The following is a 13,531-nucleotide window of genomic DNA, read 5'->3' as shown; positions in this document are numbered from 1 at the left end:
GCCTTAAGACACGGTTCGTCAGCGTGGATCGGGTCAGGGCGGCGCAGCTGGGCACTCTTCGCGGCGAGTTCGAGCGAGTGTGCATGGCGGACGAAGAGACGTCGGACGCGTTCCCGGGAAGATCGGTAGCATGGTAGCACACTACGCGGGGCTAGGGTCGACGCTGGATGATCCATCGACAGTGAAGAAGCTCCTGAACTCGGTCCCAGACCACCTGTAATCGTTGTCGCCAGACTGGAGCAGTTCTGCAATGTCAACACGTTGCTATTCGAGGAGGTACTGGGTCAGCTGAAAGCTTTCGATGAGAGGTCGCGGCGACATGCGTAGGCCGGTGGTGAGCGGGCGGGCGAGCAGTTGAGTAGGCGGCACTGCGGCGGCTTTGACTATGAAGACACTGGCAGCAGCACAGCGTTGTGCGGCGGAGGGAAGCGACACGGATGATGCTACAACTACGGCCAACGCGGGCATTTCTGGCGGGACTGCACGGAGCCGAAGAAGGCGGAGGAGGCGGAGAAGGCTCTCGTCGCCGACATCGACGTCGACGAGCCGGCCCTCCGGTAGACGTGGCTTAGGGACTGATAGGAAATAAGCCACGGTAGCACGGCGAGTAGTGTGTGCCGCGCCGGACGTGGCGAGCACCGTGGCGGGCACCTGTGTCTGTATGGGCATTGTCCGACTAGTGTATGTCATGTGTGTGTGCGTGAGTGTGTGCGCGGGTATGTGTGTGCGAGTGCACCCGATGCGCAGGACTAGGGCGAACGTGAAGGGCTGGACGAGTTGATCTGTTGCAGGCTCGCCGCGACCGGGGCGTGTGCACGCGCGTCGTGGGCGCGGCCAGAGCAGGCCGGATCAAACGCTCGAGTGGGTAGGGACGTGGGGTGCGTGCCCTGGTGTGGCCCGGGTATAAAATGTTACGCAATAAGCCACGGCGAGGCGTCGAACGAGCCGGGTGCGTCTATGGGCGCGCGCCGGGTGAGTTGGACGCGTCGGGACCGTGGCGCGTAGTGTGTGCGTGCGCGTAGGTCCAGCACGGGCATGTCTGTGCGGATGGGCGCAGTGTGTGTGCGGGTGACCGTAGGCCGTTGGCGAGCTGGGCAGGGTGGTCGCGTGCGATCAGCTGGTGGCCCGTCGTGACCCGTGCGCGTCGGAGCGCGTCGTGGGCACGAGCGTGGCGAGCGGATCGCGGGTGCGAGGGGGAGGGAGCGTGGGTGCATGCCCAGTCGCTGGCTCCGGGTATAAAGCCGCGGCGGCTGTTCGTTGTAACGGGGCGGGGGGTTTTATGAGTACGAGCTCGTGGAGTTGGCGTTCGGGCGCCGGGAAAAACCACCGTGTCATCGTGTTCTTCTTCCTTCTTCCCTTTCTTCTCCGGTGAGATTGCGCGATGGCGACAGGGAGAGCCAGGCGGAGCGAGGCGAGGGACTGGAGGTTCCAAAAATTGGTATCAGAGCCACATTCGGTTCAGGGCGCGCCGGCGATGTCGCTCATCCCCTACGCCGGCGGATCGGGCGGGTCACTGCCGCAGCCGGTGCCGGCGCTCACCGGTGAGAATTACACCTCGTGGCCGATCAAGGTCGAGGCCAATCTCGACGCAGCCGGGCTCTGGGAGGCGGTGGTCGTGCCAGAGGACGCGGCGGCGGCGGTCGTCGCGAAGAAGGACAAACCTGCGCGGGCATACCTGCTGGGCGCGCTCGCGGAGAACTTGTTGCTGCAGGTGGCGTCAAAGAAGACGGCTGCAGAGGTGTGGGTGAGCTTGAAGGCCAGGTTCGTGGGTGCGGACCGCGTGCGCGCGGCGCGGCTCGGCATGCTGCGCGGGGAGTTCAAGCTTCTGCGCATGGCGAGCGGCGACATGCTGGACGACTTCGCCAGCAAGCTCGGGGCCATGGTGGCGCGTTTTGCAGGGCTCGGAGAGACGCTCGAGGACGCAGCCCTGGTGAAAAAGCTGCTGGACTGCGTTCCCGATCGCCTGTACGCAGCGGTGGCGGGGATGGAGTAGTTCTGCGACCTGGAGACGCTGCTCTTCGACGACGCGCTCGGGCGCCTGAAGGCGTTTGACGAGCGGCTGCGTCGGCGTGGTCAGGCAGGCGGCGAGCGGGCGGATTGTGAGCAGCTCATGCTCACCGCAGCACAGTGGCGGGCGCGGGAACGGGGCCGGGGCGGTGCACGTGAAGAGGACGACGACGACGGCACGGCGAGCACGACATCATGCGGCGGGGACAATCGTCGCGGGAAGTGCTACAAGTGCGGCATCAGAGGTCATTTCAAGAGGGAGTGCCCCCTGCTGCGGAAGGAGCCGGCCGCGGGGCGTGAACTGATGGCGGACGCCGACGTCGAGGACGCTGGGCTGCTCTGAGCCGCGGCTTAGGGCGCGAATGTTAGGCAATAAGCCACGGCGAGGCGTCGAACGAGCCGGGCGCGTGTATGGGCGCGCGCCGGGCGAGTTGGACGCGTCGGAACCGTGGCGAGTAGTGTGTGCGTGCGCGTAGGTCCAGCACGGGCATGTCCGTGCGGACGGGCGCAATGTGTGTGCGGGTGACCGCAGTCCGTTGGCGAGCTGCGCGGGATGGTCGCGTGCGATCAGCTGGTGGCCCGTCGTGACCCGTGCGCGTCGGAGCACGTCGTGGGCACGAGCGTGGCGAGCGGATCACGGGCGCGAGGGGGAGGGAGCGTGGGTGCGTGCCCAGTCGCTGGCTCCGGGTATAAAGCCGCGGCGGCTGATCGTTGTAACGGGGCGGGGGGTTTTACGAGTACGAGCTCGTGGAGTTGGCGTTGGGGCGCCAGGAAAAACCACCGTGTCATCGTGTTCTTCTTCCTTCTTCGCTTTCTTCTCCGGTGAGATTGCGCGACGGCGACAGGGAGAGCCAGGCGGAGCGAGGCGAGGGACTGGAGGTTCCAAAAATTGGTATCAGAGCCACATTCGGTTCAGGGTGCGCCGGCGATGTCGCTCATCCCCTACGCCGGCGGATCGGGCGGGTCACTGCCGCAGCCGGTGCCGGTGCACACCGGTGAGAATTACAACTCGTGGGCGATCAAGGTCGAGGCCAATCTCGACGCGGCCGGGCTCTGGGAGGCGGTGGTCGTGCCAGAGGACGCGGCGGCGGCGGTCGTCGCGAAGAAGGACAAACCTGCGCGGGCATACCTGCTGGGCGCGCTCGCGGAGAACTTGTTGCTGCAGGTGGCGTCAAAGAAGACGGCTGCAGAGGTGTGGGTGAGCTTGAAGGCCAGGTTCGTGGGTGCGGACCGCGTGCGCGCGGCGCGGCTCGGCATGTTGCGCGGGGAGTTCAAGCTTCTGCGCATGGCGAGCGGCGACATGCTGGACGACTTCGCCAGCAAGCTCGGTGCCATGGTGGCGCGTTTTGCAGGGCTCGGAGAGACGCTCGAGGACGCAGCCCTGGTGAAAAAGCTGCTGGACTGCGTTTCCCGATCGCCTATACGCAGCGGTGGCGGGGATGGAGTAGTTCTGCGACCTGGAGACGCTGCTCTTCGACGACGCGCTCGGGCGCCTGAAGGCGTTTGACGAGCGGCTGCGTCGGCGTGGTCAGGCAGGCGGCGAGCGGGCGGATGGTGAGCAGCTCATGCTCACCGCAGCACAGTGGCGGGCGCGGGAACGGGGCCGGGGCGGTGCACGTGAAGAGGACGACGACGACGGCACGGCGAGCACGACATCATGCGGCGGGGACAATCGTCGCGGGAAGTGCTACAAGTGCGGCGTCAGAGGTCATTTCAAGAGGGAGTGCCCCCTGCTGCGGAAGGAGCCGGCCGCGGGGCGTGCACTGATGGCGGACGCCGACGTCGAGGACGCCGGGCTGCTCTGAGCCGCGGCTTAGGGCGCGAATGTTAGGCAATAAGCCACGGCGAGGCGTCGAACGAGCCGGGCGCGTGTATGGGCGCGCGCCGGGCGAGTTGGACGCGTCGGAACCGTGGCGAGTAGTGTGTGCGTGCGCGTAGGTCCAGCACGGGCATGTCCGTGCGGACGGGCGCAGTGTGTGTGCGGGTGACCGCAGTCCGTTGGCGAGCTGCGCGGGATGGTCGCGTGCGATCAGCTGGTGGCCCGTCGTGACCCGTGCGCGTCGGAGCACGTCGTGGGCACGAGCGTGGCGAGCGGATCACGGGCGCGAGGGGGAGGGAGCGTGGGTGCGTGCCCAGTCGCTGGCTCCGGGTATAAAGCCGCGGCGGCTGATCGTTGTAACGGGGCGGGGGGTTTTACGAGTACGAGCTCGTGGAGTTGGCGTTGGGGCGCCAGGAAAAACCACCGTGTCATCGTGTTCTTCTTCCTTCTTCGCTTTCTTCTCTGGTGAGATTGCGCGACGGCGACAGGGAGAGCCAGGCGGAGCGAGGCGAGGGACTGGAGGTCCCAACATAAAACCCCTCCCGTGTGCGTTGTAAAAGATTATGGCCGGAGTTTGTTCTTGAAGCAATAAATCAGAAGGTAATTGCGGAGGGGTGGAATGGCACGGCAATTGTTCTTACACCGAAGGTAGAATCTCCGGAGCTCATTACACAGTACAGGCCCATTAGCCTGTGTAACGTCTTATATAAGGTAATCTCCAAAATGATAGCTCTTTGATTAAAATCTATTCTAGATGATATCATCTCTCCGATATAGAGTGTCTTTGTACCGGGTCGACTCATTACAGATAACATTTTGTTGGCTTATGAGAGCATTCATACAATAAAAAATAAGAAGAAAGGCAAGTGGGGCTATTGCACGGTTAAACTGGATATGCACAAGGCCTATGATAGGGTGGAATGGAATATTTTGAGGAGAATGATGACATGCTTGGGCTTTCATGTAGAGTTTGTAAATCTGTTGATGGCATGTGTCCGGTCAGTTAAATAGAAGGTTAGATTCAATAATCAAGAAACGGATTATTTTATTCCTGGAAGGGGACTCCAACAGTGAGACCCCCTATCTCCATATCTGTTTTCGATTTGTGCGGAAGGGCTTTCTAGTCTTATGGCTCATAGAGAGGAGGTTCCTGGCATTGAAGGTGTCAGGGTTTGCAGAAATGCACCATCAGTTTCACATTTTTTTTTGCTGATGACTCCCTTATCCTTATGAAAGCAGATATGAATAATGCAACCTCACTGAGACATGTTCTAGATCAATATTGTGCAAGTTCTGGCTAACTGGTTAGTGAAGCAAAATGCAACATTTACTTTAGTCCCAATGTGAGTGTGGAGACTAAGGCCGACATATGCACAGAATTGAATATTATGTCTGAAGCTCTATCAGATAAATATTTAGGGCTGCCGGTTATGGTGCGTGTGGACAGGAGTGACAGTCTTATTGAGCTCTTAGAGAGAATTATAGTGCGGCTGAAAAGCTGGAAAGAAACAAAAATTGTCTATGGGAGGAAAGGAAATTTTACTGAAGGCGGTTATACAATCCATTCCATTTTTTGCTATGTCTGTCTTTAACGTACCAAACAAATTATGCAAAGAAATGACTGATGCAATGTCTGAATTCTGGTGGGGAAATACAGAGGACCAAAAACGTATGCATTGGATGGCATGGTGGAGAATGTGCATCCCAAAGAAAGATGGAGGTATGGGCTTTCGTGATCTGCACTCTTTTAATTTAGCTATGTTGGCGAAACAATCTTGGAGACTGATTTCAAATCCAGATTCTCGGTGTGCGAGAGTTCTTAAAGCTAAATATTACCCAAATTGTCACTTGTTGAAGGCGGGTCCGAAGATAGTAAAAGATAGCATCTACACTCATAGAAACTTACAGTAAATGTTTGCATTGTCTTTCATTGATCAGAAACAGATTTCTGCTAGCTCCACGAAGACAAAGAAGGCCATGTCTGTAATGCAGTGAAAACTATTAAAGAAAGTATTTGAACAGACTAGACAAATATGAAAGCACATCAATATTGATTAATTAAGTAGGCTCTCACCAATGACGTGGTGTGATCAATACCAAGAAATAAAAAATATGATTATAACACTGAGTTTAGACTGAACTCATGCATTATGTACCAGACCAACATTTGTAAACCTAAAGTAAAATGAAGAGAGCCTATAAAAAATATTAAAGAAAAACAACATAACACACAATCATTCTCATTCTGAGATTGCAATCCTGTGTTACAGGTATTTTCTGAAATACAGTCAAAATCCACATCTATTGCTGTTAGAAAAGAAACACGCATCAGCAATCAAACAGTTAGCTTGAATACCAAAAGAAGAAAGCAAAAACGGGAAGATTATTTTGACAGCTAAATTAAAAAGTCAGGCAATAACGAATTCTATATATCGATGAAGTGATAAAGTTTGCTTCAAGGATATCACTTTGTGTGACATATTTGAGGTGCCAGAAAAAAGCAATCAGATCTATACCACTATGCGTAGTGAAACAATGATAAGAAAATATATCAAATCATAGACATTATTCTGTTGCGTATCTAGTACAGAGAGAGTGCCGATTTGCGAAAACACAGAATATTAATTTCCATATCTAACATTAAATACAAACTTATGCCTCATCAAACATCGATGCTCACCTGTCACCATAAGTCAAAGATTCATCCTTGGCCACGTTTTTGTGGAATAGCTTGGTGTGCACCATAGTCTCCCTTGATGTTGCATCGCCGCGCAAAAGAGGCCCTAAAGACAGGTAGCGCTGCAATGGAGTAAGAGCTTGGAGCAAACCGTACATGGTGAGCCAGCGGAGAAAAGAAACTGTGACTACTGAATCGGATTGCATGAACATTTCAAGAGGAAACGGCCGCAATCTAGACTGCAGGGACATGTAGAGATCCCAGGGACGCCACACCAAGGGTTGGAGATGTAGCAGCTACTGGGGAAAGCCATGATTGCAACATCGGCTCGAGATGATCCAAGAAGAGAGAGAAGACGGGTCAAGGAGAGTAGGAAAGCCAGTCGTGTTGGCTTGCGGCCGCAGCAATGCAAGACGAAGAATCATAGCAGCAGAAGGATGAACGCGAGAGGACGGTGGCGGCGTGTTCCGTAGACCGGAGGCGACCGGTGGGAGGGCATGAGGGTGAGATTGTGTACGGAGGGGGAGATAAGATGACCACGTGATATTGAGCGACGGGGAGCTACCTAAGTTTTTTTTACGTGAGATTTTGTTTTTTTCTTGAACGTATTAACGTGGGACTCTTTCTGAAATCCTTATCATTACAATTTGTTCACTTTTTCTAGAACAATATATGATTCAATCTTAGCTAAGAGAGGGAAAGGCCACGTAATGTCTTCTCTTGAAATTCACGTGGGATAGAGATATCGTGATGATTTTTTTGTGAAATATATATATTAATATGGACATGTTTTTAGATAGGCCAGGTTTGGTATTTGTTACATGCAGCTTTGATATTTTTTTTCACGACGTGAGTAACGTAAATTGTGGTGGTGACTTTTGGGCTAATCTACACCGTAATAACTCGGCCCCACCAGATAAACAGCTCTAATTTTCTGATTAACATGGAAATTTCTTGGGAGTCGAAAATTAGTTTAGTACTAGTCGTCAACCCGTGCATTCGCACGGGCTAGTTTAGTAACTTACAATGTGATGAAGTTTTGAGACTAAATTTCATTTACTGGGAGTAAAGTAATGGAGAATTCCCAAATTTCTATTCAAACAGTTCCATCTTGGCCAATGACCATATATGTTTAATATTCAAATATTATCTTTGTCAAAATTTAATACTTAAAAATAGAAAATGAAATGGCGCTTATAATAAAATGTTCCCTATCTACAAAAAAATAATCAAATTATTTAATCACCTCTAACCTTGATATCTAATGCCTTCAAACATTGAAAATAAAACTTCTAATTGTTCATTCACTTGACATCAACTCCTACATGTCTCTACAGTAATTAAGTTTACTATAGATATAAGATGAAAGAGCCTCACAGAATGAACAACAAAAAAAGGTATACCTTTTTAAAGAGAAAAGGAATAGATGCACACATCACATACCGGTTTTAAAATCTTTTAATATTGTTCCAAAAATTTCTCATGAAAATATAAAGGCCCAGTCTCCAACTAATATAATAAAATCATGCATAGAGAAAATAGTCATGTGGTTGAGCTTCCGTACATGTTTCGATGATTGCACTTTTGTGCATCTTCTTTGCTTCCGTCATACCATAATGTTGTTGGGGAACGTAGTAATTTCAAAAAGAATAATCCTACGCACACGCAGGATCATGGTGATGCATAGCAACGAGAGGGGAGAGTGTCGTCCATGTACCCTCGTAGACCGTTAAGCGGAAGCGTTATGACAATGCGGTTGATGTAGTCGTACGTCTTCACGATCGACCGATCCTCAGTACCGAACGTACGGCACCTCCGCGTTCAGCACACGTTCAGCTCGGTGATGTCCCGCGAACTCACGATCCAGTAGAGCTCGGGGAAGAGTTTCGTCAGCACGACGGCGTGGTGACGATGTTGATGAAGCTACCGCAGCAGGGCTTCGCCTAAACACCGCTATAGTATGACCGAGGTGGATTATGGTGGAGGGGGCACCGCACACGGCTGGGAGAGATCTTTGTGATCAACTTGTTTCTCTAGAGGTGCCCCCCTGCCCCTGTATATAAAGGAGCAAGGGGGAGGCCGGCCGGCCCTTGTTGGTGCGCCAGGAGGAGGAATCCTCCACCTAGTAGGAGTAGGATTCCTCCCTTTCCTACTCCTACTAGGAGGGGAAAGGAAGGGGAAGAAAGAGAAGGAAAGGGGGGCGCGCCCCCCTCTCCTAGTCCAATTCGGACCAGAGGGAGGGGGCGTGCTGCCTGCCCTAGGCCGGCCCCTCTCTCTTTTCCTTATGGCCCAACAAGACCCATTAGCTCCCGGGGGGTTCTGGTAACCCCTCAGGTACTCCGGTAAAATCCCGATTTTACCCGGAACTCTTCCGATGTCCAAATGTTGGCTTCCAATACATCAATGTTTATGTCTCGACCATTTCGAGACTCCTCGTCATGTCCGTGGTCATATCCGGGACTCCGAACTACCTTCGGTACATCAAAACATATAAACTCATAAAACTGATCGTCACAGAACTTTAAGCGTGCGGACCCTACGGGTTCGAGAACTATGTATACATGACTGAGACATGTCTCCGGTCAATAACCAATAGCGGAACCTGGATGCTCATATTGGTTCCTACATATTCTACGAAGATCTTTATCGGTCAAACCGCATAACACTATACATTATTCTCTTTGTCATCGGTGTGTTACTTGCCCGAGGTTCGATCGTCTGTATCCCAATACCTAGTTCAATCTCGTTACCGGAAAGTCTCTTTACTCGTTCCTTAATGCACTATTCCGCAACTAACTCATTAGTTGTATTGCTTGCAAGGCTTATAGTGATGTGCATTACCGAGAGGGCCCGGAGATACCTCTTCGACAATCGGTGTGACAAATCCTAATCTTGATCTATGCCAACTCAACATGTACCATCGGAGACACTTGTACAGCACCTTTATAATCACCCAGTTACGTTGTGACGTTTGGTAGCACACAAAGTGTTCCTCTGGTATTTGGGAGTTGCATAATCTCATAGTCATAGGAACATGTATAAGTCATGAAGAAAGCAATAGCAACATACTAAACGATCAAGTGCTAAGCTAACAGAATGGGTCAAGTCAATCACATCATTCTCCTAATGATGTGATCCCGTTAATCAAATGACAACTCATGTCTATGGTTTGGAAACTTAACCATCTTTCATTAACGAGCTAGTCAAGTAGAGGCATACTAGTGACACTATGTTTGTCTATGTATTCACAGATGTATTATGTTTCTGGTTAATACAATTCTAGAATGAATAATAAACATTTATCATGAAATAAGGAAATAAATAATAACTTTATTATTGCCTCTAGGGCATATTTCCTTCAGTCTCGCACTTGCACTAGAGTCAATAATCTAGTTCACATCGCCATGTGATTTAACATCAATTATTCACATCACCATGTGATTAACACCCATAGTTCACATCGTCAAGTGACCAACACCCAAAGGGTTTACTAGAGTCAATAATCTAGTTCACATCGGTATGTGATTAACACCCAAAGAGTACTAAGGTGTGATAATTTTTTGCTTGTGAGAGAAGTTTAGTCTACGGGTCTGCCGCATTCAGATCCGTATGTATTTTGCAAATTTCTATGTCAACAATGCTCTGCGCGGAGCTACTCCAGCTAATTGCTCCCACTTTCAAAATGGATCCAGATTGAGACTTAGAGTCATCTGGATCAGTGTCAAAATTCGCATCGACGTAACCCTTTCCGATTAACCGTCTGGTTGAACGACGGAAGGGGATTCTGCATGGCGACGATCGTCGTGATGTCGGAGAAGCACGGATTGAGTCCACGAAGGCAGTTGAGGACAAGAGTTTGGTCGGAGACGGGGGTGCCGACGTCGCTGAGAGCATCCGAAAGGGCCTTGAAGCGATGACAGTAGGCTGTGATGGTCACCTTAGACGAGACCTCGGAACTCCGCCTCAAGGTAAACAGCCTGAGTCATCTGATTGTCCAGAAACATGGTGATGAGCATCCATGCTTCCTGGGCGGTCTGATCCTCCGCCATGATTATGTCCAGGATTTCGTCGGAGATGGACCCATAGAGCCAGGACCGAACGACGTAGTGATCGCGAGTCCAGTCCGGCGTGTGGTCCGCCGCGGCAGTGACGGCGTTGACGTAAGGGAGCAAGTCGTACCTGCCGAGGAGGACGCGGACAAGCATCCGCCACTTGGTGAAGTTCAAGGCATGGAGGTCGAGCGTGACGGGCTCATGAGTGCGCACGCTAGTGACATGCACTGCCGGAGAGGCGGAGGCGGGCATAGCAGCGGTGACGAGGGTGCCAGAGGTGGAGTTCATGGGTGAGAGCAAGGTGGAGGAGAGGCTGGGGCTGGTAGCCGATGCGGTGCCTGGGATGGTCGACATGAGCCGGAGGCGAGATTGGATCGGTGGTGAGCAGCGATGGGGTTGGAGGAGGCCGGATCGAGTTGCCTGATACCAAGAAAACAAGTGTTTTGTGTTTTGTACGCCACACAGTGTGAAGTACATGCCTTGGTAATCAAGGTAAATCAAAGCCTCATCACATAGATAGCGTCGTCCACGTCCGTAGTGTAGTCCCACATCGCTCCCGTGCAAGCAATCTGGCCAGCTTAATTAGCCCGTTACTGAGCTCTGTATCGGCTTAGGAGGCATTCGCGGACCAGCCATGCTAGTTGGTCGCTGGTCGATCGAGTTTGCTGAGGCGACTCCCACGACGCAGAAATGAGCCAGCTTATCCTAGCTAAGCTTGGCCTAACCAGTGAAGTAAGTCTTTTTTTCTCTCTTCTCTTTTATTCAATGCCGCTAAGGTCATTGATCATCATTTTTTATTCCTTGTGCTAAGATCGTTGATCATCCATTTTTCTTTTTTATTTTTTTCTTCATCGTACCACGGATTATTAATAGCAGCTACTATTTAAATTCTCATTTCCCTCCGCTAAGATGCCAAGCAGATTTTAACATGGTCTCAATTATTATGGACAGTCCACATCTTTTTATTCTTTGCGCTAAGATCATTGATCATCAAAAAATTATATTCCTTTTCTTCCTTCATCGTACCACAGATTATTAATAGCAACTACAACTTCTATTCTCGTTTCCTTCCGCTAAGACTCCAGGCAAATTTTAAGATTCTCCCAACTATTATAGACTATCCATTATTTAAGATCCACTCCTGTTTCCCTCTTCCATGTAGGGGTGATCACTTTCAAACCGAAAACCAAAAACCAAACCGTTTGAACCGAAGTATGGGCTAAAACGGTTTTTGGTTATTGGGTTCGGTTTAAAATATAGACACCATTTGGTGTTCAGTTTTCAGTTTAGAAAAATCTTATACACCGAAGTAAGCAATTGTCAGTCTGACACGCTCGTCTCTCTCCAGCGCAAGCAAAACAAGCTAGCCGATTAACTTAAGTCGCTAGCTATCTACTTCAGGGGCGGACCAAGGATTTGGACATGAGGAGGGCGAGGTAGATAATAGTCGTTTGAGAGACATAACACAAGAATAAAGTCTCAAAAAAAGAATTGATATGATTGTATTGCAACATATGTTTGGTAACATATGGAAGAAAACTACATTTCTATGAGTTGCATATCAACTGGATTGGAGTTTGAATTATCTTCTACAAAGATTTACATTTTCCATGACAATTCGAGATAGATGCAATGGCGGGTTAGAAAAACGAATATGTTTTAGTTTTATTTTTTTGGATGGAAACCAATTTTGGCTCGCCGTACCAAATGCGTGAGAGACAAAACCGAAGGAAGATCTGATGGATGACTCAGGGGCCACTCCGCTACTACCACAACTACTGGGGTTGGGCCTCGCACCCGCCGGTGCTGCTGCCATGTGTTAACCCCGTGCGCACTATGGCCTTGTTACGGCTGTGTCAGCATCCTCGCCGTCAGGCTGCAGAGCCCATGGCGGGCATGTTGATGTTCAGATCGAAAAGAAGACGGTTGAGAGGCATGTCTATGTCTTCGTACGGGGATCGGAGACCTACGCCGAGATGAACCCTAACCCCTCGTCCAGGGAAAGGGGTGCAATAACTGCGGGATACTTCAGGACACCTAAGGCTTCGGGTGGAAAGCACCTTCCGACGCGTGAACCTCCAGATTGCAAGAAGCCACCTAACGGAATTGTGAGTCTGATACCCTCGTCTCTCTCCGGCGCAAGCAAAACAAGCTAGCCGAGTAGTTTAAGTCGCTAGCTATCTAGTGTGTTGCTTTGGTAATTGTACATAGATTCATGCAAGCACAAGCCTATCGGTCTAGTGCATCGATTATAGTATCTCAGTTGGATGCAAATACTACTCCCTCTGTCCCATAATATGAGTGCTTAGTGTAAAAACGCTTTTATATTATGGGACAGAGGGAGTAATTGCCAACTATATATTTTTTGAGATGATTATGGCTATGTCTGTAAAAACTATACCAAATCGCTACATGATACATTGCTTCACCTGATGATGATGCAGACGTATTTCATTTTTCCGGTCAACCGAACAAACTAAACTGATAACTTTTTGTTCATATGGTTTGGTGCCAATCTTTTTGTCATTATTTTTGTTGTTATTCTACATAAACCGAAATTCAACAAACCCGAATAAACTGAACCTCATTAACCATATAAATTGAACGCCCACCCTACTTATGTGTGTCATGCCGATGGGTGTCGGGTTGCCTTGTGGGGCGGTTCCACCGGTTGGTATTATTCAAATCAGCAGGAGCTTTCCAATTCGGCTCTGCGTGCTGCTGGTCCTGGTCGTTTAGCGTGTTTTTGGATGCATGCTCCGCTTTTCATCACCGTGGAATGTAGTCGACTTCCGCGCCCCTTTGTTTGCGTCATGCTGGGTGGGCATAGGGTTGTCACATGATGACACCAGCCTGGTGTTGGTACACGTAATAGAAAAAAATCTCCCAGCGATCACCCAGGAACAATATAAAGATGCGTATAGGGTCTGGATCAACGATCCTTACCGACTCCGGAGTTGCAACAGAAGTAGGCGA

Source organism: Triticum aestivum, chromosome 7A, assembly GCF_018294505.1.
Source record: "Triticum aestivum cultivar Chinese Spring chromosome 7A, IWGSC CS RefSeq v2.1, whole genome shotgun sequence".
In the NCBI taxonomy this organism is placed as follows: Eukaryota; Viridiplantae; Streptophyta; class Magnoliopsida; order Poales; family Poaceae; genus Triticum; species Triticum aestivum.
Note: the sequence above shows the minus strand (reverse complement) of the source record.